Source organism: Lissotriton helveticus, chromosome 3_1 (genome assembly GCF_964261635.1).
Source record: "Lissotriton helveticus chromosome 3_1, aLisHel1.1, whole genome shotgun sequence".
Lineage (NCBI taxonomy): Eukaryota > Metazoa > Chordata > Amphibia > Caudata > Salamandridae > Lissotriton > Lissotriton helveticus.
Genome location: NC_136061.1, coordinates 458188438 through 458213202, shown reverse-complemented (window position 1 = coordinate 458213202; position 24765 = coordinate 458188438).

Genomic DNA, 24765 nt, shown 5'->3' with positions numbered 1-24765 from the left:
CAGCAGCCGCTGAACGCCTGAACAGGAAGCCGCCGCTCCCTGCTTGTTTGTCCCTCTCAGCCGAGAGAATCAAAACCTTCCAAAGCGGCCGCCTGGATTGCAGCCGCTTCCCCCTCTATGCTTCACGAAGCAATGCGCAACCTCCAGCCCCGGCCGGGACATAGAGGGGGAATATTCCAAGAACAGGTCACTCACTCTCACGGCGGGCGCCTCTCGCCGTTCTTCCTCGAAGAGGCTCCCCTTGGCCAGCTAACACCAATCCTGGAATAATCACTCTCACGGGCAAACAACAGCTACAGCAACGCCGCTGAGTAGTTCAGAGGACTCCGCTTTTTGTCGGCTCTCTGCCAAACGCGGTTCAAACATGGGAACCAGCACAAACAGGTTCAAGGTGCAAAATTACGTACACAGCGCCCCAGCAGGTGGAGACATATATAGATGATAACCCCTCCCAGCTTGCTGAGCATTCTGGTCCTTGTAGTGCATAACTTCTTATGGAACCAAAACTAACTCAACAGGCGCTCCAGAAATCGAATCATGACAGTATATCCCTCCTTACCAGCGCCTACCAGCCCCAGGCTTACCCGGCTGACTAGCAAAAAAGCGGCGTATCGCAACAGGATCATGAACCTCAGAACTCTGCTCCCATGAATCTGCATCCGTAGCATACCCCCTCCAGGAAACCAGAAACCATAGCTTCCTCCGTCGGAATCGTGAATCCAAAATACGACATACCTCATTCTCCCTGAGCGAGGGTAACTTTACCTCCTCACCCACCCTCCTCAGATTAGAACAACAAGCAACCTCCTGTAGCAACCCATCCTTTTCTTTTACTACAGAGGCTGACATGCACCCCTGGGCTACAGAAGACACACAGGGTTCAGGGGAAAACAAGCAACAATTCATACACTCTTCAGTCTCAAACCCCATGGTTCTCGCTCTCCAATTATTAGAGGGGTTGTGTTGCCTCAACCACGGCATCCCAAGTATTATCTCATGATGGGGAGCCTCAATGATGTTAAACACAATCCTTTCTCGATGATCACACACCACCCCAGGTATGACTAATTCTACTTCCTCAGTATGGGCTGTAACCGGGCCAGACATTGATTGTGTGCCATCTACTGCCCTAACAAGTTCTGGTTTCCCGATGGGCACCCTCACCAAACCCCATCTCTCTACCAACCCCTGATCTATAAAATTGCCTGTAGCTCCAGAATCAATCATGGACACCACAGGGTGGCTTTGATGGTCAGTGTTCAGAATCATGGACAGCTCCAGGTGGGATTCGGTGTTCTTACACGTGGACACCTCCAATAAAGGCACTTTCCACTCCAGAGGAGGTTTATACTCAAATAAGGTATCACGACCACTAGGAAGACCTACTTGACTAGTTCCTACGTTAGTAACTGCTAATTGTTTAGCTGGAGAATAACCATTCGTTTTCTTCGGCCTCATACTGCATTCCCGGACATAATGCCCCTTTTTTCCGCAGTACATGCAGAGACCCAAAGACCTTCTGCTCTCTCTTTCTGCCTTCGTTAGAGGAGGTCGGATTGCCCCTATTTCCATAGGTTCTGGGTCCGTGTCCTTCCCACTAGAATGCTCCACTAAAGGCTGCCCGCTCCCATCTCTTTCACCTCTCTTATTATCACCACCTCTATCTGTCATACGGTGATCCAACCGTAAGGTGAGATTGATCAAGTCAATGCAGGTCTTAGGTTGGGGGTCTATCTGTGCTAACACATCCTTGAGTTTCTCGTTCAAACCTTGATAATACAAAGCCATCCGTTTATCCTCAGGCCAGGACGTCTCCACCACTAACCTATTGAAAGCAGTCATATAGGTAATGAGATCCTTCCTACCCTGACGCAACCCTAACAACTCCTTATCAGCGCTAAGCGTTGTGGCACGTCTATCAAACACTCTTTCGAACTCCGTACGGAATTCGTCCCAGTCAGACAAAAGAGCATCGTCAGTTCGCACTAGAGGCACAGCCCAATTAGCTGCATCACCTGTCAAATACGAAATTGCAAAAGCCACCCGAGACAGATTGGAAGGAAAGGAGGCTGGTCTACACGAGAAGTGTAGAGTGATCTGAGTCAAGAAGGTCTGTATTTTATCCGGATCCCCTGAGTACCTTTCCGGGGTAGCCAAAGGTATAGGAGGGGACACAGTTACCTGTATAGGGGAACCGCTGACATTCGCATCGAACGGATTGCGTGTTTGTCTATCGAACCGTTCTTTCAATGCCGCTGTTTCAGCTCTAGACGCCTCTAACTCATGTTGAACCATACTCAACGCATGCAGCACATCATCCAGAGAGGCCATCTATACAGCACCCCCTAACCGGGAGAAAACCTTTTCTTGGGTACGTGATTCTGTCACGACCATGTATCCTCAGGATCAGGGCGATGCTATATAGGGGTCCACCTCCAGACTGCCCTAAGCTCTGAATATCAAACCACACAGAGCCTAAGGAAATCAGGCGAGGGAAAGGTCAGGAAGGGACTGGAACGGGAAGGGAGGCTGAAACGAGAAAAGCAAAGACACACAAATGTTAATAGGTACACAATGCTGACTACTCTTAGTATTTCTCGCTAAGACACCACCTACCACGGTACTAACTAAAAACACTTCTTCTCCCTCTTGGTAGGTAATGCAGAGACTACTTCCACTTATACCAACAAATCTGTAACACAGAAAGACAACAGCAGCAATAGTAAGGCGAGCCAACACCCAAACACTCCTCTATAATCGTACACCTTCCATGCATACCTTCCAGCCTTCCTGGGTAGAAATTATTCAACTAAATCCATTGGGTAATTCCTCTTAACCATCAGAGGATTAAAGTCCCATAACGAGCACTAACATAGTCATTCAGGATTCCAAAAAGGTATTTGCCAAAATAATACACAGTTCCACAATCCAGATATCCGTGGTTTCAAAGGAACTCCAATAGTAGCAGAGTTTTACAAAGTTCAATGCGCACCCAAAAATGCACGTAGGAGATTCTCCGAAGTTCAGTGCGCACATAAATGTACAAATAGGCGCCTCCTTGAAGACGCTTACCTTCAGTGTCCCCAAAGGAACAAACACCAGCCGGTGCTTGACCCGCGTTCAGCAGCCGCTGAACGCCTGAACAGGAAGCCGCCGCTCCCTGCTTGTTTGTCCCTCTCAGCCGAGAGAATCAAAACCTTCCAAAGCGGCCGCCTGGATTGCAGCCGCTTCCCCCTCTATGCTTCACGAAGCAATGCGCAACCTCCAGCCCCGGCCGGGACATAGAGGGGGAATATTCCAAGAACAGGTCACTCACTCTCACGGCGGGCGCCTCTCGCCGTTCTTCCTCGAAGAGGGCTCCCCTTGGCCAGCTAACACCAATCCTGGAATAATCACTCTCACGGGCAAACAACAGCTACAGCAACGCCGCTGAGTAGTTCAGAGGACTCCGCTTTTTGTCGGCTCTCTGCCAAACGCGGTTCAAACATGGGAACCAGCACAAACAGGTTCAAGGTGCAAAATCACGTACACAGCGCCCCAGCTGGTGGAGACATATATAGATGATAACACCTCCCAGCTTGCTGAGCATTCTGGTCCTTGTAGTGCATAACTTCTTATGGAACCAAAACTAACTCAACAGGCGCTCCAGAAATCGAATCATGACAGTTACACACACCCCTTACACAAACATACCCTCCTGGGACAGGCAATGGAGTGCCCCACTGTCACAATGGCCATGTAACACAACGAGACCAATACAGATCTGCTGAAGCATCCAAGCCAAAAATTCACTGCGCAGATTTACAAGCCCCTTGCGCCTCTTTTATGCCGCCGTTGCGTCACTTTTGTGGCGCAGCGGCGGGACAAAAGTGGCGCTATGGTGGTGGGTATTTACAAAGTGACGCATATGGGAGATGCGTCATGTTGTAAAGCCCTGTGCCAGAAGTAGGTGTTCCGGTGCAGGCGGAGGGGGGGGGCGTTCCGGCACAGAAACGCCTCCTAAATGTGGCTGAGTGAAATCTACAAGATTTCACTCAGTCACTTTTAAGCCCATGCTGCATCAAAACCCTGCCCCTGCTTGAAGCAGGAGTAAGGATTGATGCAGCATTGTGCAGATAGAGCCCCCCAGAGCATTGCTGGAGCTGCGTTGTGCTGGCGACGCAACTCCAGCAATGCGTCACTTTTACGGCACAGATGCGTGACGCATCTGTGCCGTTCTTCCCTGATGGTGCGCCGCATTGTAAATGTGGCACATCCATGCTGGCGGAGCTGTGGCGCACAATAACTGGCGCATCCCTGCTGATATGCAGGGATGCGCCAGTTATTGTAAATATGCCCCCACATGTCAATGTGACCCCACAACATACCCATCCACAAGTCAACATTGAGGACAATGCAAAGCATAGACAACTACCTGGTGGAACAGTGCAAACTACAATGTGTATGAAACATGGATGTTGCATGAAATGGCATTAACATTGTCTGTCTCTCACACCCACAGGGCAACGTGCGATATCTACCCCCAACAATGGGGGAGATGATTCACAGTCCCAGGCTCCGCAGGACCCTGATCCCACCGTCAGCGATGCCTCTCAACACTCCACGGATGACCTTGACCACCCTGGCCCCTCTGCTGTCCAAACCCCTGTAACACCTGGATCCGGAACATCTGTGTAAACCACCACCACCATTACTGCCACATCCCAGCAGACATCTAGGATCCCTGCCTGCAGTGAAAAACTGAGTCAGTCTGACGATGAGGGACAAGGTCCGCCGGGCAACCAGGAGGTGGCAAACAACACCACCACTGCCATCTCTCAGGGGTCCCGTCGTTCCGAAGTGCCCACAACGGCAGCCCAGGCTTGTGTGGGCAGGATTGGTGGGAGTGGTGACAGGCGGAGGCAAGAACCTGACCAGCCAGCTGCAGGGCCCGGTATGTCAGAACTACACAACATCCTGGAGGCATACCGGTGGGACACCATGGAGACCAGCCAAGTAGTGGTGACCCTCACAAACATCAAAAACCTGCAGGCCGAGCAACAAGCCAGTCAACAACAACATCAAGGAAGGATGGAGGCAAGACTGGCTGAGCTCCTGGCGGTGCAAAGGGACATGAGCAATTCACTCCGTCGGATCGCACACAACATGGAGCACCCTACCTGTGTCACCAGGCAACACACTTCTAGGCGAAGACTGCCACCAGGCACAGGGAGGGAGGAGGAGGAGGAATCGTCCGACGGAGCATCCCATGCATCGTCAAGGCCTGCATATGAGGGTCCACCAAGGAAGGTGGTTCGACCGCGGAAAAAACCATGAGAGGCAGCGGGCCATGCACATCTCCCAGGTCACCTGGTCTGGCACCTGGACTTTGTGTGCAACAGCATCACCTCATTGACCTTCATACTCTGCCACATGGACTTGCTGGTTGCAGTTTGAACAATAATGCCAAGCACTGTGGTCCGGACTCTGGTGACTCCAACTGCAAAGCATCACACCTCCCTCTCCCTTTGGATTTTCTGGATTATTGTACAGCACCTATCACCTACTCACGAATCACGCACCTGACAGAGAAATAAAGAAAACAATCACAAGGTAAATTGATGTTGCAGTCATTTAGCATGAGTCAACAACATACCTGTGGCAATATGTCAAAGTATGCCGGAGTGTGGAACAAACTCAAGCCATCCATACACTGGGATCTGAGTCTGTTCGAGGACACACATAGGTCACAATGTATCTTCAAATTCATACATGGAGCGCAATACTCACCCGTGATGGTCTCAAGCTGCTGGGGGGGTGCAATACTGCTCGGACAGACAGGTTTGGAAGAGTATCATGAAGGCGTAGAGGTCATGGGTCTTGTGGAGGTGCCCGGGGAGGGAGTCCCAGGTCTGTTTGGTGAGGTGGGAGAACTATCTCGTGCATACAGTTATTCTGTGGGCGTGATGAATGGTGGCTAGGGCAAGGTTGGCTGGACAGAGTTGGGGCAACGGGGTGTTGGATGAGAGACGTCCAAGGTTGTTTTTGGATCTGGGGTTGTGAACTGCCTCCTGTGGGTGAGGAGTCTGAAGGTGATCCTGCAGTTGACAGTGAGCCATTGTAGGTATCTCAGGTAGACGGTGATGTGGCTGTGGCGGGGGATGTTGAGGATGAAGTGTGCGGATGCACCCTGGATGTGTACAAGTCTCCTGGAGTTTGGCTGTTGTTCCTGCATAGAGGGCGTTGCTGTAGTTGACCCGGCTGGTGTCGTGGACCTGGGTGACTGTCTGTGTTGCCTAGGAGTGGATCTATCTGAGGATCATTTGCAGCATGCGGAGGGTGTTGCAGCATGAGGTAGAGATGGTGTTGAGTTGCATGGTTATTTTGATCGAGGAGTCTACGATGAGCACCAGCTGGCGTGCGTGGTCACTGGGTGCTGGTGCGGTGCCCAGGCCGGTGGGACACAAGGAGTTGTCCCAGTCGTAAGGGGACAATCCTCAGATGATGACCTCAGTCTTGTCCAAGTCCAGCCTCAGGTGGCTGATGGTCATCCATTCGTGAACGGACCTCATGCCTTCTTCAAGGATTGATCTGGCAGTGGCTGGGTCTTTGGTGAGGGTGAGGAGCAGATGGGTGTCAATGGCATAGGAGATGATGATGAAGTTGTGTGTGCATGTGAGGGTGGAGAGGGGGGTCATGGAGACATTGAAGATCGTCACGCTGAGACATGAGCCCAGGGGCATGGGCCAGATGACCCTGGTGTACTACCTGCTGAAGGGGGGAGGCAGACTCCCTGCTCTTGCTGGTGAGGTACTTGGTGATTTAATCCTGGGCCCTCCTCTGGATCCCAGTGTTGGAGATGTGTGATCTGACAGTGCGGTAGCACATGGTGTAGAATGCCGAGGGGGTGAGGGTGGTGGTCTCACCATTGTTGAGCAGGGTCCAAGATGTTGGTGGTGATGGCAATGAGGGCGGTTGCAGTGGTGTGATTACTATGGAAGATGGACTGGGGCGGGCTGCCTGGAGGTGTTTGCTTGGAGGAAGTGGGTCAGTTGTTCGTTGACTGTCTTCTTGATGACATTTGCCAGGTAGGGAAGCAGGGTGATGTTCCAGGAGATCCTGCGGTACTGCCTTCCATTGTTTAAGAAAGGCCTGGGTCTCTAAATGCCTCCAGCTCATATGGAATGTGGCGTACTCAAAGGAGACATTCATGACATGCCAAAGGTGGGCTGCAAGGATGGGGTATGCTGTGATTGAGATGTTGTGTGGGAAGGGTCCTGATGGAGAGCCGGAGTGGATCGTGTACATGAGCCGGGTGACGTCTTTGCTGCTGACGGGAGTCCAGAACCTGAGGAGGGGTATGTCCCACAGATAATAGCGCTGTCTGCCTCTATGTGCCAAGGCTGTCATGTATGTCTACGAGCTTGCAGTGGTATAATGTTGCGAGGGATTCGCTTGGCCTTGCAAGGGTGGGATGTCTTTTGGATGGAGAGCTGGGGTTAGATAGTTCACTCACGATGCCGATTAGCTCCTTGATGTCATGTGTGTTGGTGCCTAACCCCTATCTGAAGGATGTCCTCTTGTCCGTGCTGATGATATTGTGATGTCTGTGTGCGGTGGTTTCCAGGGCCGAAAGGTAACTGATGGTTGTTTGTGTCGCAAGGTTTGCACAACAGTCTGGCTACATCTGTATGAGTCCAGTAGGTCTGCCTTGTCCCAGGTGGCTTAACTGTTGTTGTGCTTCACAGGAAAGTCCGTCAATGTGGCAAGATTGCTGGATCAGTCGCTGATCTAGTGTGTGAGGTTGCAGAGTGTGGCGGTGGTGTTGGTTGGAGTGTCTTGGCCGAGGGTACCACACAACTCGTCTGTGGTGACTTAGATCAAGCATCTTTGGGGGATCTGTAGCGGGGTGTGGGGCAGGTTGTTGCTTGTCAGAGAAGTGGATGCAAATAAATGTTGATGTACCAATGAAGAATGGTGCTGTGGTTGTCCTCCAGCCAGAAGTTGCTGTCCCCCAGCCACATGTAGTCTGTGGAGGTGAGGGTGTGTGTGCTGATGTAGTTGTTGATGGCTTAGCGGAATTGTGGATGTAGGCCTGGAGATCTGTAGATGAGTGTTAGTCTGAGGCTGGTCAGGGGGTTGGTGTGAAACCTGAAGTGCAGGTGCTTGACAATGCTGAGTGTGTCCTTGGTGTTGTTTGTGACTCTGAGGGTGTACTTGTGAATGAATTGCAATTCATCCTGGATTGTTGGTGGGGTCCCTGTGGGTGATCTTGTATCCGTCTGTGATGGCAATGTTGTAGTTGTGTGCTGAGGATGCGTTCAACCAGGTTACTGTAATGAATGCGATGTGTGGGGCTGTTTTGTTGAGGAGGTAACAGAGTCCAGAGATGGCGTGCTGGTGGATGGAGCGGGTGTGGAGTACGAGGCACATGACCTGGTTGTTCTGACATGGTCTGGTAGGCAGGGTCATGCAGGGACCAGAGGGTCTTGCACTGTGCACGTTGCAGGCGCTGACGGTCCTGCCTTTGGCATGGCGTTGGCGCAACAGTGGCACAGACAAGCTGCTGTCTGCATTAAGAATGGGTGGAGGGAGGGAGGAGCATCTGGGAGGTGTGTGGGTTGCAGAATCAGGGCACTCGGTGGGGCGGTGCCGCATGGGAGGCAGCAGCAGGAATGCGTGAACACCTGACGGCTAATGGGGTGAGAAACTAGGCAAAAACTAGCACACAAAGACAAGGAGGTTAGAAAGGCACAGTGTAACAGGTGTATGGAAAGGAAGGAGTGTCTGGTTACTCATGGGTCACTCAAAGAAAATGGATGAATAATCACCAAAAATGACGGGCACAGAACCAGGCTCCAAAAGGACAAACTGCGCCCAGGACACACAGCGTCAGCAGGCGTTGCCTGCCCGTTGTGGGTAGCAACCTGCATAAATACATACACAACCAAGTACATCATGCACAATAGGGATCATTAGCCATGAAGAACTGCATGCATGTTGCCAAAGTACACATAGACTCATATGCAAAATCTTTGACAATTATGCCATAGATGACGCATGCAAAGTGGCAAGAGATCTGCGGTGACAGAGATGAGGCACATTGTATTGTGCTGAACACATTTACTACACAAACAGATCAAGTATGTGTTGAGGCCATGCTGCATGAGCCAATGTCCATGGCTAGTTCCATTGCAATGCGGAAATTAACAGTGATGTAATGAGTCTACCTGTACTGCTGGTGATCCAATGTGCACATGACTGCCTGTGACTGTCAGGGCCTTGAATCGTCGGAAATGTGCCATGCTCAAAGGGGTCCACCACCCGATACCCCCTTGGTCTGAGTAGAAATAACAGACTCAAAAGGGAGGTCAGGCGAGGGAAGGAAAGGAAGGGAACAGCAGGGAGGGAGATCTGAAACAAAGGTAAACAAGCATAAGTATTCAACACTTCTTGTCACTGAATCACAGAATACCTCTGGACCTATACTGTAACAGTAATGCCTGTAAAGGAAAACAACAGCCACTGTATCGTAGTTGGTATCACAGTAATGAAAGTGCTACTGAATCTAAGGATAGAACAAGGACATTACTACACACTTAGAAAGAAGGCTGTTCTATAAGTTTCCATGTATTTATCCAGCAGTTAGCAACATACCCAAAAAAGTTATAAGAGCCATGTAACAGGTGAATTGGAGCTTTCTTCTGGACGAGCTCTACAAGGCCCTGCTGTGAAAACAGAGATGAACCATCCACATGAATTCATAGCACATGGATAGGTGATTAAACACCATAACACACCAAAGATAATGTAGTACGAGTTGCAAAAGAAATGGCCAATGTTATGATCCTGTTCCAAGGAATGTGCAACTAGCACAGGGATCATAGAAGAAACATAAAAGGTAGCAGAGTATTGCAGCAATATGAAGGGGGTATGATGCTCTGCAGGCTGCTTCAACGCAAGTAAGCGATACAAAAGGGGATGATGGACGGAGCGTTTTAACAAATCAAACACTCACCCCCAGTCAACTGATCTGGGTTTAATCCATCACCATTCTTTAGTTCACTCAGCCACTCCAATTCAGACATGGCTATATGCAAATCAGTCTGACCCTGTGCCTTATGGGAACAGTCCAGCCCGAACTGCCAAGCCATGTCTTCCCTGGACCGGAAACAAGCATCCTGGGACCGGTTTCGGATTCATAATCCTCATCAGCCAGGCTATCTTGAATCCAGTGCCCAAGTGAACAAGGGACTCATGTCTGAGTATACCCTGCCACACTTAGGGTGAACAAAGCGATACAAAAGGGGATGATGGACGGAGCGTTTGAACAAATCAAACACTCACCCCCAGTCAACTGATCTGGGTTTAATCCATCACCATTCTTTAGTTTACTCAGCCACCCCAGTTCAGACATGGCTATATGCAAATCAGTCTGACCCTGTGCCTTATGGGAACAGTCCAGCCCGAACTGCCAAGCCATGTCTTCCCTGGACCGGAAACAAGCATCCTGGGACCGGTTTCGGATTCATAATCCTCATCAGCCAGGCTATCTTGAATCCAGTGGCCAAGTGAACAAGGGACTCACGTCTGAGTATACCCTGCCACACTTAGGGCGAACAAAGCGATACAAAAGGGGATGATGGACGGAGCGTTTGAACAAATCAAACACTCACCCCCAATCAACTGATCTGGGTTTAATCCATCACCATTCTTTAGTTCACTCAGCCACCCCAGTTCAGACATGGCTATATGCAAATCAGTCTGACCCTGTGCCTTATGGGAACAGTCCAGCCCGAACTGCCAAGCCATGTCTTCCCTGGACTGGAAACAAGCATCCTAGGACCGGTTTCGGATTCATAATCCTCATCAGCCAGGCTATCTTGAATCCAGTGGCCAAGTGAACAAGGGACTCACGTCTGAGTATACCCTGCCACACTTAGGGCGAACAAAGCGATACAAAAGGGGATGATGGACGGAGCGTTTGAACAAATCAAACACTCACCCCCAGTCAACTGATCTGGGTTTAATCCATCACCATTCTTTAGTTCACTCAGCCACCCCAGTTCAGACATGGCTATATGCAAATCAGTCTGACCCTGTGCCTTATGGGAACAGTCCAGCCCGAACTGCCAAGCCATGTCTTCCCTGGGCCGGAAACAAGCATCCTGGGACCGGTTTCGGATTCATAATCCTCATCAGCCAGGCTATCTTGAATCCAGTGGCCAAGTGAACAAGGGACTCACGTCTGAGTATACCCTGCCACACTTAGGGTGAACATCCCCTTTTGTATCGCTTTGTTCGCCCTAAGTGTGGCAGGGTATGCTCAGACGTGAGTCCTTTGTTCACTTGGCCACTGGATTCAAGATAGCCTGGCTGATGAGGATTATGAATCCGAAACCGGTCCCAGGATGCTTGTTTCCGGTCCAGGGAAGACATGGCTTGGCAGTTCGGGCTGTGCTGTTCTCATGAGGCACAGGGTCAGACTGATTTGCATATAGCCATGTCTGAACTGGGGTGGCTGAGTGAACTAAAGAATGGTGATGGATTAAACCCAGATCATTTGACTGGGGGTGAGTGTTTGATTTGTTCAAACGCTCCGTCCATCATCCCCTTTTGTATCGCTTTGCTCGCCCTAAGTGTGGCAGGGTATGCTCAGACGTGAGTCCCTTGTTCACTTGGCCACTGGATTCAAGATAGCCTGGCTGATGAGGATTATGAATCCGAAACCGGTCCCAGGATGCTTGTTTCCGGTCCAGGGAAGTCATGGCTCGGCAATCCGGGCTGTACTGTTCCCATGAAGCACAGGGTCAGACTGATTTGCATATAGCCATGTCTGAACTGGGGTGGCTGAGTGAACTAAAGAATGGTGATGGATTAAACCCAGATCATTTGACTGGGGGTGAGTGTTTGATTTGTTCAAACGCTCCGTCCATCATCCCCTTTTGTATCGCTTTGTTCGCCCTAAGTGTGGCAGGGTATGCTCAGACGTGAATCCCTTGTTCACTTGGCCACTGGATTCAAGATAGCCTGGCTGATGAGGATTATGAATCCGAAACCAGTCCCAGGATGCTTGTTTCCGGTCCAGGGAAGACATGGCTTGGCAGTTCGGGCTGTACTGTTCCCATGAGGCACAGGGTCAGACTGATTTGCATATAGCCATGTCTGAACTGGGGTGGCTGAGTGAACTAAAGAATGGTGATGGATTAAACCCAGATCATTTGACTAGGGGTGAGTGTTTGATTTGTTCAAACGCTCCGTCCATCATCCCCTTTTGTATCGCTTTCAACGCAAGTAAAGCCTTGCGGTAATCCTGAAATTCACAGTGTATAAATAAAGTCCAATAAACAGTAATTCAAATGTGCTGCTGCGCGTCTCACACAAAGCGGACAATCCGTAGTTCCCCCAGGGAATCAGTGATGGTCAAGTAGGAAAATTACTCAGCTCCTACAAGAGCCTTACCAGCTCGTCCAACAAGGGTGTGAATTAGGTAAACCCAAGGAAGCCCCGCAAGAGCCAGTCATCGGCTCGTCCAATTGGGCTTCGGAATTCCCAACAGAACAAGCTGCTAGGCCGGAATTCAACAGAGAGTAACGAGGAGCGATGGTGCAAAAGCACCCCTACCGTGACCAGGATATGCAGAATGCCACAAGAGAATCCTGGAATTAGCGGCACCCGACTGGTGCCACAGAAGCCTTCACATTCGCTTCAGCGCAATGTCGTGACGTCATCAGCGTCACGTTCTTGGCTTCATGGGAAATATAATTTCTCGTCCACTTAACGAGAAGGCTTGCACTGCAGTGTGCTCCACCGGCCCTGAGGAAGCGACGTGACAGTGACATGACATACTGGCACAAAGGAAAATGCATCCATACGAACAGACTCACAGGACAGTTGACAGAACATGTGGGACATACGCTGGCCCTCACCTTCACAACATGGATGTTGTAAATCCAAATGAACTGGCACACAAGATTAAGGGAATGAGCCAAACACATCCTGCTGCACATGGAGAGGCTGCTATTCCCCATAGAACCTGTTGTTGTGATGTCCCACAGATTGTCAACCGGTGGCATCCGCAATTTGTCAGGGGCAAGGTTTACACACATTGATGCCTTCACCAGACTCCACACTCCACTACAGATGACTGTCAAAATGGGTGACTGTCATGTCATGGGAGTGATGCTACATGTTATTGGATCCATGGTGAGGAGACATGTGTGCATGATACTACAGCATGCACAGAAACAGTTCCCAAACATTCCCAAACCGTACCAACACCAAAAAGCCTGTTTGGATTCCTTACCCAAACTGACATTTACACATGTCCATACATGGAACGCTGATTCTGCCCACGTTGCAATCATCATGAGGAATAGCAGGAGTACAAAGATGAGACAAGCAGACAACAGGCACAGCAACCTGGGAATGACAGACACACAAGAGGTCACTGGAATTTTTTTGCAGCAGACATGGGCAGTAACGAAACATGAACAATGTAGGACACATGCAAGTTTCAAAGAAAGTCATTGCGCATTACTGTGTGGCATGACAGCAGCACTCGAGTAACACATCAGAACACCCATCAAAGTCACTTTGCATTCAGTCAGCTGGACACACACATTGCAACACATGCCACTCAATTCTACAAGCTTGCTCACTCATACCCAGTGAATCACAATTATGAGAAGAATTTGCGTATGAGCTGACTCCGGATATCATCCTCCTCCTCCTCATCACTTGCATCGTGACCAAGCCCTTGATCCTCAACGGGTGGATGTTCCTGCTCCTCAGGATCCAGGATGAGTGACACTGCCTTCTTAACTGCCATGTTGTGCAGCATGCAGCACACGATGAAGATCTTACAGACCCTGTCCGGTGAGGGATCCGCCGGTCTTACAGAGACACCAGAATCGGCTCTTCAGGAGGCCAAGCGTCCTCTCAATCACTCGCCTGGTCTGCCAGCGTGCATTCTTGTACCGGTTATCTGCAGGTGTCCTTGGGCTGAGGAGAGATGTCATTAGCCATGGCATGTTGGGATATCCCGAGGCCCCTACATGGAAACATCATGTAAATAAGTGGGTCAGCAGATGCCGTAAGAGTAAAAGATACTGAAACACACAGGACAAACAGAGTTTACCCACCTACAAGACATGCCCGCTCGTTGCGCAGCCCCAGCATCATTTGTGCACCCTGCTATGCCTCATGATGAATGCATCGTGTACCGAACCTGGAAAACGTGCACAAACATGCGAAATCAGCATGTTAGCAAGATACACCACAAGGGCATTTATTGAATGGTAATGTTTACGGTTGCGGTAAGCCTGCTCCTGTGCCTGTGGTGGACCAAAGCCACATGTGTCCCATCAATGGACCCAATGACATGTGGCATTCCTCCCAGTGCATAGAAATCACTGTTCAGGAGTAGGAAATTTGATGAATTCATCAATGTGCTCCAACATGGCTGCCAAAACATCAATCAGGACACGGCTGAACATCGTCTGTGACATCCCACCAACATCAGCTATGGTTAATGGAAACGTACCTGTAGCAACAAAATGTAGGACTGCCATCACCTTTATCTTGGGTGTCAGCGCAGTAGGATACCTGTGTTGGGGTTGGAGATGTGGTGCAAGCTTGTTCGTCAAGTCCTCAATCAACTGTTGAGTGAATCTGTAACGTCGGATGCAGGCACCTTCCCTCATGGTAGCCAAGTCCGGGAATGGCCTTGGTACAGGCGGTGTCCTGCAGGACATTTTTGGGAATAATGAAGGTTGACATTCAGCCAACAACAATGGTAATGAACATAGCACATGCAAAACTGCTACTAGACATCAGGTCACTATGGAGTCTGGTGTGTGCAATACATCCTGGACACATATGGCAGCTTGCTGGCAATCCTACGAAAAGCCAGGTACACCTGTTGATTGACAAATCAACATGACATGCCCTGAAATGAGCTGGTGGGCCGGTCTGAGTTAACAGCCAGAGATATCACCGGAGTAACACACGTCACTTTACCTGCAGTGGAAGGATGTCATACCATCCAGACAGCTGACTGCAAGGCACACGAACAGGTCACATGGAATTTCAAATGTACATATCAAACACATTGCGATTAAGGAGTACACTTGACAACAAAACAACACAGCCATGGACAAGACTCAGGCATGTATGCCTGGGGAAATATGATGTCTGATGCACACAGACCCAACAGCCGTGGGAATCCACATCTGGCATGGTGTGCGTAGATGTGAAACCATTCTCATCTCAACACAGACCAAAGGTAGATGTACCAACAGAAGATGCAGTTTACGGAACACAAACAGCAAGCTCAATATAGCAAATGACACACACCTGACATAGTCACATAGGGTCATGCTGAGCATGACATGTCAGTTGACAAAGTGCCCCTGTACCTGGCATCAGGAGACAGGTGCCGGTAGTGATGACTGTGCCATTCCTGGGTTGCTGTGCATGACAAAATCGGACTACTGATACACATGTAACAAGTGTCAAGGTGATGTGTGCCACATAGTGCCCCATCACACATGACATGTGTCCACAGGTCATCACACATCGATTGTGCAACAAGATTAGATGCCCTGTGCTATATCACTGGCTGCCACACCTAGGGCCTGCACATGAAAGTATGCAATGACAAGTACTTGATAGACATCCTTGTGCGAACCGTAACCCTACATTCTTGGCGTGTGTGTGCCTCGTATCACTATTGTAATGGTGGCATACGCGAGCGTGTGAAACGCACCATACCCCTACATTCCTGGTGCGTGTGTGCCTCGTATCACTATTGTAATGGTGCCATACGTGAGCGTGTAAAACGCACCGTACCCCTACATTTCTGGCATGTGTGTGCCTCATATCACTATTGTAATGGTGCCATACGCGAGCGTGTGACACGCACCGTACCCCTACATTCCTGGCATCTGTGTGCCTCGTATCACTATGGTAATGGTGCCATACGCGAGTGTGTGACACGCACCGTACCCCTACATTCCTGGCGTGTATGCGCCTTGTATCACTATTGCAATGGTGACATACGCATGCGTGTGAAACGCACCGTACCCCTACATACCTGGCGAGTGTGCACCTCGAATCACTATTGTAATGGTGCCATATGCAAGCGTGTGAAATGCACCGTACCCCTACATTCCTGGCATGTGTGCGCCTCGTATCACTATTGTAACGGTGCCATACGCGAGCATGTGAAACGCACCCTACTCCTACATTCCTGGCGTGAGTGCGCATCGTATAACTATTGTAGTGGCCATGATTTCCCGGCCGCCGGTAAATCACTGCCTGCCTTCATTGCGGTGGGGCGGTTTTAGGGACAATTTAAGAGCTAGAGCTAAAACTACACTTCCCAGCATAACTTGCGGGTCACCCTTCACGTGACGTTCTCGCAAAGCTGGAAACAGGAATAAGAGACGTCGGCTAGGAAGAGCAGCACCGATAATTCCGGAATTGAGATTTTGCCAGTATCCTCGATGATTCCTCATCGCAGTAAGGCGGTAAGAGTGCTTTTAGCACTGTTTCTGCAGATCGCCTAGCATCTGCTAGAACGCTATTTGTGGCCCACGTACTCCTCTGTTGGCTGAGACTCTACTCCGGGGTCTTGTGCAAAGGAGCCTTTGTGTTTACTTCCCCTGGTTGGAAGAGACCAGTGTTTTACGGTCTCGCCCGGAGGAGCCCTTGTCTAACTTTTTGCCTGAGTTAGTACTTTCGATCTCCTCTGTTGGAAGAGGTCTTTAGCTTCAGATCTTGTGCAGAGGAGTCTTTGTTTTGTGCATTAGCAAGGATAAAAGGATAAAAGGTAATGCTGACAAACTTTATCATCAGTTCTCCAAAAGTATCCATTTAAGGGGAACTTACTATTGGATTTATTACTTGGCATATTGAATATATTGACATAGTGACTATTGCATTATTTCTTCATTGAGTAATAAACCAGGAACAAGAGTTATTGTTCTTGACTCATGGATTCTATTCCTCTTTAAGCAATTGCTTTTCATTGTTTTCCTTTTATATAGGCGAGAGGTTTGAGAGGGTGTGTTTCCCCTTTGGCTTGGCGCCTAGTCATCACTTTCAAACGCATGGGTAGGTGCATTGGAAAATAGGAATGTACTCTATGCAGTGGTGTTAACATTTGTAGTTTCGTGACATGATGTTATTTTCTTTTCTTTTGTCTTGCAATTGTATAGTGTATGAAGGTGATCTTGCCACCGCCCTCTCCTCTCTTCTATGATCTAGGCTCCATTTATTTTGCTTTACAGGTGAGGGGTAGGAGAAGGTTTATGCCACATTCCGTAGTGCTGCATGTGTTAACTGTCAACTTTAGACATTGTACTTACCCTGTGTTCTTCTCTCCTCTTCAGATCTCCCTCCCCGCATCCCCTACCCTTTCCTTCCCCCGCTCGATTCCCTCAAAAGTCTGTGTTGTTTCCAAAAGCCAGACTTGGGGTTGTCCAGAGGTGGGCCCCTTTTGAGCATCAACACAGCCCTGAGGATTCGTGCGAAGGAGCCTGACAGTAATGGTGCCATACGCTAGCGTGTGAAACGCACCGTATCCCTACATTTCTGGCGTGTGTGCGCCTCGTATCACTATTGTAATAGTGCCATACATGAGCATGTGAAACGCACCGTACCCCTACATTCCTGGCGTGTGTGCACCTCGTATCACTATTGTAATGGTGTCATATGCGAGCGTATGAAACGCACCGTACCCCTACATTCCTGGCATGTGTATGCCTCGTATCACTATTGTGATGGTGCCATACACGAGCGTGTGACACGCACCGTACCCCTACATTCCTGGCGTGTGTGTGCCTCGTATCACTATTGTAATGGTGCCATACGCTAGCTTGTGAAACGCACCGTACCCCTACATTCCTGGCATGTGTGCACCTCGTATCACTATTGTAATGGTGCCATACGTGAGCATGTGAAACGCACCATACCCCTACATTCCTCATGTGTGTGCCCCTCGTATCACTATTTAATGGTGCCATATGCGAGCGTGTGAAATGCACCGTACCCCTACATTCCTGGCATGTGTGTGCCTCGTATCACTATTGTAATGGTGCCATACGCGAGCTTGTGACATGCACCGTACCCATACATTCCTGGCGTATGTGTGCCTCATATCACTATTGTAATGGTGCCATACGTGAGAATGTGTAACGCACCGTACCCCTACATTCCTGGCGTGTGTGCGCATCGGAACACTATTGTAATGGTGCCATATGCGAGCATGTGAAACGCACCGTACCCCTACATTCCTGGCGTGTGTGCACATCTTATCACTATTGTAATTGTGCCATACGCGAGCATGTGAAATGCACCGTACCCCTACATTCCTGGCATGTGTGTGCCTCGTATCACTATTGTAATGGTGCCATACGTGAGCGTGTGAAATACACCGTACCCCTACATTCCTGGTGTGTGTGCCTTGTATCACTATTGTAATGGTGCCATACGCAAGCATGTGACACGCACCGTACCCACTACATTTCTGGCGCGTGTGTGCCTCGTATCACTATTGTAATGGTGCCATACGCGAGCGTGTGAAATGCACCGTACCCCTACATTCCTGGCGTGTATGGGCATCGTATCACTATTGTAATGGTGCCATACGCGAGCGTGTGAAACGCACCGTACCCCTACATTCCTGGCGCTTGTGCGCATCGTATCACTTTTGTAATGGTGCCATACGCGAGCATGTGAAACGCACCGTACCCCTACATTCCTGGCGTGTGTGCGCATCGTATCACTATTGTAATGGTGCCATACGCGAGCATGTGAAACGCACCATACCCCTACATTCCTGGCATGTGTGTGCCTCGTATCACTACTGTAATGGTGCCATACGCAAGCGTGTGAAATGCACCGTACAAGTGTGTGGATCTCAAAATTACATAGGGGACACATAGGGGACGAGTAGTAGGTGCTGAATGCATCCTGGGTGTCATGGATACGGAGTTTTAAGTTGCTATGTGTCCAACAGTGGTCCTGCAAAAGTCAGTTGGCCCAAAAAATACAATGTTGCAAAGTGATTGTTGAGATGAAGCTCAAATTTTAAACGATGCAAATGCGTGTCAGAGCCGTATGTTTAAAGGGATTGGAGGAACGTACGATGCAAACAAATCTGACCTATCACTCTGTACTCCTCGAACTGAATTCCCCTCAGCAGCACTGATTTAAGGCAGCATGAACCCCTGAGAGGGCACTTGCCTGCACAACATTGGAGTGGACCACACTGCTACTGTCTCTGCATCTTCTGTCTACCATGGCACGTACTGTGGAGAGGGCCCAGCCATTTACAGAGGATGAAAACCAAGCCCTGCTGGACTGCCTCCTCCCATAGTACTTGAAGCTGTATGGGAGACCAGAGGAGCAGGTGAGTGCTGACTCCACTACCTTTGGCTGTGCACCTGTTGTATGAGTGTCACAACAGGCATTGTGTCCAGGTGGGACAGACATGCAATGTCGTTTGGAGTGAGTCCCAGGGGGTGTACATGCTGATGTCTCTCATGCAAAGAATGATGTAGTTCATGTGTGTTAACTCCTCACTTGCATTGTGCTTATGGTGACATTCACTGCATAGTGAATGACACATTCAGCCGGGCCAAACCTTTGTGGCTTTATTTCCTAATGTCCTGAGGTGGAACAGTGGTCCCCCCGGAGTGACAGGTGACTGTACTCACAGATGTTTATGACTTGAGGGGACCTGTGGTAAGATTATCCAAATGATGTGTACAACCTCATGGACATTGATGTGTGTGAATGTGCCTTGTCATGTGGGTGAGTGTCTATGTGATGTGTTGGACCACAGCTGCATGTTGTATGCAGCAGCTCTCCCCATCTGATGTGACAAGTAAGCAGTGCTGTGTGCTTGACTTGAAAAGCTTGACACACAAAGGAGTTAGGTCCTTATCGGGACTGAGGTTGGGCTGGACCGTTATACAAGTGGAAAAACTAAAGAATGACCCAAAACCTCATATCTAAGTTGTAAAGCTGTTTCACAGTAAGACCAATTAGAAATTAATTAGATCTGGTCAGGTACTTTTATTTATACCTTTCACTCATGTTTTTACTTTTTTACGAAACTTGTTTTTTAAGGCAAAAGAAGATACATTTGTGCCATAACATACCATAACATTACAAAACTACAAAATCTTCATGACGAGACATAAATCAAGAATACATTCACATAACACAACACATTATACATTAAAAATTCAGTGCATCATTAATTTCAAATCAATTCACTTTTCAAGATAAACAAAGCAAAATACAATCACAAGAGGACAACAATATACATTATTTTTGTATATCAACAAATGATATAATTCACTCTTGTGGATATGCCGACGCGTTTCGGGTTCGAATAACCAATTTTCGAACCCTCATCAGGGCTTTGTTAATTATCTGTATAGGATGCAAAAAAACAATAACGTTTTATTGACAACCTATCCACCTTAAAGCTACCACTCTTAGAATGTAGAGTCATCATAATCTACCTGTATCCTTTGAGATGAAGTTGTTCCAGAAAAGGGGGGGACTTTTTGCAGAGCTTCAAATCCTATTTCTACAAACAAATGAAGCGCAGATTATATGCCAAATAATAGCAATAGCGCTAGAGTTTATCACTAAAAGACAAAATTGTTGTTTCTACATACCTCCATCTGCACCGTCAGGCGCCCCTATGGAGGGAGGAGTTCGTGGTAATTGTATCGAAAATCCTAGTTCAAGAAAAGCATTTTTCTTAATATCATTCCGCTTCATTCACGAAACATCAAACAGCAAGATTTAGTAATACATGAAAACAATATCTTCATGTCGATTTTAAAAAATCCTTTCCTCCTCCTCCCCCCCAATTAAAATACACTCCAAATAAACGCACATATGAAGGAATTTTTTCGAAAACCTAATGTAGTACTCTATCCAAATTGGCTTGAACTATAATCCCCACAATACACCAGGGCGCCAAACTAGTGGCTTTAAAACTATTCAAGATGGCTGCCGCAGCTCAGTGAGGCGATCCAGCCGGAGCGTCAACAATGGAGGTGTAAGGCTAGCGCATTCAGGTAGGAATGGCGGAGTGACCTTGTAACTAAACTTTACGCTGTAATTACGATCTAAAAAAGCTTTAAGCTAAGGATATTATTTTCCTTCATGTAGTGCGTGGTTAAAGACTAACAGCATATCGGACCCCTGGGGGGACACAGTTGGTTTGAAAAACAATTCGAAAAACACATTTAAGGAGGAATTGATCGTAAACACAGGTACGATCTTGAATTTTTGTATGAAAAACGGAAGTATGATTAGCGTGGTGCTTTATTAATTGCCAAACCACGAGTCACATATAATTGGCCCTTTACTTCCCAATAGGTTGCCAAATAACTAAACATTCGCCCAGGGACAGGGTTACGTCTCCCCAACCATAAACACGGACATAAGGTATGGAATTTGTTCGAAATGGCCATGGTATTTAATTTGATGTTTCGTGAATGAAGCAGAATGATATTAAGAAAAATCCTTTTCTTGAACTAGGATTTTCGATACAATTACCACAAACTCTTCCCTCCATAGGGGCGCCTGACGGTGCAGATGGAGGTATGTAGAAACGACAATTTTGTCTTTTAGTGATAAACTCTAGCGCTATTGCTATTATTTGGCATATAATCTGCGCTTCATTTGTTTATAGAAATAGGATTTGAAGCTCTGCAAAAACGTCCCCCCCTTTTCTGGAACAACGTCATCTCAACAGATACAGGTAGATTATGATGACTCTACATTCTAAGAGTGGTAGCTTTAAGGTGGATAGGTTGTCAATAAAACTTTATTGTTTTTTTGCATCCTATACAGATAATTAACAAAGCCCTGATGAGGGTTCGAAAATTGGTTATTCGAACCCGAAACGCGTCGGCATATCCACAAGAGTGAATTATATCATTTGTTGATATACAAAAATAATGTATATTGTTGTCCTCTTGTGATTGTATTTTGCTTTGTTTATCTTGAAAAGTGAATTGATTTGAAATTAATGATGCACTGAATGTTTAATGTATAATGTGTTGTGTTATGTGAATGTATTCTTGATTTATGTCTCGTCATGAAGATTTTTTAGTTTTGTAATGTTGTGGTATGTTATGGCACAAATGTATCTTCTTTTGCCTTAAAAAACAAGTTTCGTAAAAAAGTAAAAACATGAGTGAAAGGTATAAATAAAAGTACCTGACCAGATCTAATTAATTTCTAATTGGTCTTACTGTGAAACAGCTTTACAACTTAGATATGAGGTTTTGGGTCATTCTTTAGTTTTTGACTTGAAAAGCTAGCACGACACCTGTGACACCCCACAGGCAAGTGGCACATGTGCAGAGTGAGGGTTGTATCCGCTGTTGTCAGTGACAGGCGAGTGATCTGTGCCAGGGTGTGTCTGTCTGATCTGCTGAGGGTTCGTCAGTGGAGTGGGATATGTGACTGCTTGGCACGTGCTGTCCGACACCCTGCAGTTGCATGTGCTGCCCAGTGTGTGCCATGATCAGTGAGTGTGTTGCACCCGTTACGCCATCTGTTGGCTTTCAATGCCATGTAGTGCATTGGGGCATGCACACAGACGAAAATCACATGGACAATGATGCAATTCCTGTCAGCATCCTATGCCCTGTTCACATTATCAAAGATGTTCAAGTGTGTGTCTCTGGGACATGGAGCAGGTGTAGTGATGTCTCACTGTGTCATCCTGACAGGTAACAGCCTACGAGAAGGGGGTAATCTGGCGTAACATCGTCAGAGCTGTCAGGTCGGTAGGGGGCCCTCGCCGGTGCCTAAGGAATGTCCAAAAGAGGTGGCAGGACATCCGGTGCTGGGCCCGGCATATCGCCCGGGTCCAGCTGAAGTTGTCACCTCCGCGCCGGCATGGTGGACGCCGTCGCCTGACCCATCACATGCTCCATGTCCTGGTGGTGGTTTTCCCAGACCTCAATGGGCTGTTGCAGGAGAGACAGCAGCAATGAGGGGGTAGGTACATGGCTGTTTGTTGTGTTGTGTGTCACCTGCTTTTTGAAGTGCTATGAAGCCTGGCTACACTCCCACAGTTGGGGTGTCTGCTCAGACAGGTTATATGTGCAGTGCCTTTTTGGTTCCCCATAATCACCTGGTGCTCATTTTCATCCCTTCCCCTCCTTAACATGTGTCCCCTGGTCTGTGTGTAATCACATTTGCACATGTTCATCTAGGGTGCGTGAAAATCAAACTGCACATTGATTTCCGCATCATGTGGGAGGGTGATCTGTGATATGTGTTGGGACCTTGCCTGTGCCATGACCTGTGTACTGTGTTGGGGCTCCATATTTGTTGGCACTGATGATGAGTCTCAACATAGGAGTGTGAGGTTTCAACTGCACACCCTTGCAGCATGCATGACCAATGTTGTGGCCTCAGACATGATGTACATGAGTGGGAGATATGCATAGTGCCATGACGGTTGCTCATGGTACAGTCCAGGCCCACAGAGCAGTGTGCCCACTACAGTCCCCTGAGACACCCTGGCCTCCTAATCATGTGTGTCATCCAACACTGTGCCCATTCTATGTGGGTTCAGCATAGGTCTGCCTCTGTGGCATTGGTCCCTGGCATAGTTTGTATTTTTCCTGTGTCTGTTACATGTGTCGACTGGAGAGGGATACAACATTTGGCTTGTGCGTACTTACACTGGGCAGTGCCTTTGTGCCTATTCACAACAATATGTTGATGGTTGATTGTCACAAATATGTATTGCCAGCCCCACAAGGTGATGTTGGGTCACTTTTGGAATTGTTGCTGTGCAGCTTTTGTAACCCCGATTCAGAGGTGTCACTTCTTGAGCTGTATCAATCACATTGACTAAAGTATGGGTGTGTTGTGCAGAAGAGGTCTACATGGGCACGCCTGATTTTGCCTTGCCAGGTCTGACCTGTGGGTGAGAATTGGCTGAACAATGATTTACAATGCACTGTCCCCGTGATGGTGGCCAATGCTTACTGTTTGGGCTTTTTAGTCTGTGACATTTTGTTCCATACATGATTCAGGCTCATACATTTTTGTCACATGTGTGTAGTTCAGATGCAACGCTGTTTTGTCTTTGTGTGCAGACATCTATGTTGACATTTTGCCTGGGGATAAGGGTGTATCCACAATGCAGCAATGATTTTGTCCATCACAATTGCAGGCCCATTAGCTTAAGCATTGTCCTGAGTTGGGACATGTGTGCCACTTCACATGACAGCCAGTAGGTTTTATGTGCAGGCAACTGTGTCATCAGGGAACGGATGCCCATGTGACGACTGACATAATTCAAGTTGTGACACACAAATGATTGTACCTTGGCACTCACAACACTTGTTAAAAGTTCTTCATGTTTTGAATGTGGTAATTTGACGATTTGTGGAAATAACGCTTATGTGCCTGCATGACAGATGTCTCACAAGGAAGTGCACACAAAACTACATTTCCACTTTCATGGACATTCTGCAACGCCATTTGTTTCTAACAGTGTTTTATTTGAAATGGTGCCAGCTTCTTCAATGAAGGTGGAAATGTATTTTAGTGTGCACTTCCTTGTGAGACATCTTTCATGCAGGCACATAAGTGTTCTTTTCACAAAATGGCGAATTACCACATTCAATACATGTCGATTGTGTAAAGTATTGTGAGTCCCAAGGTAAAAATTTTTTTTTGCCAAATGCACTTACAGGGCTCTGAGTGTGGTGACACCTTGGG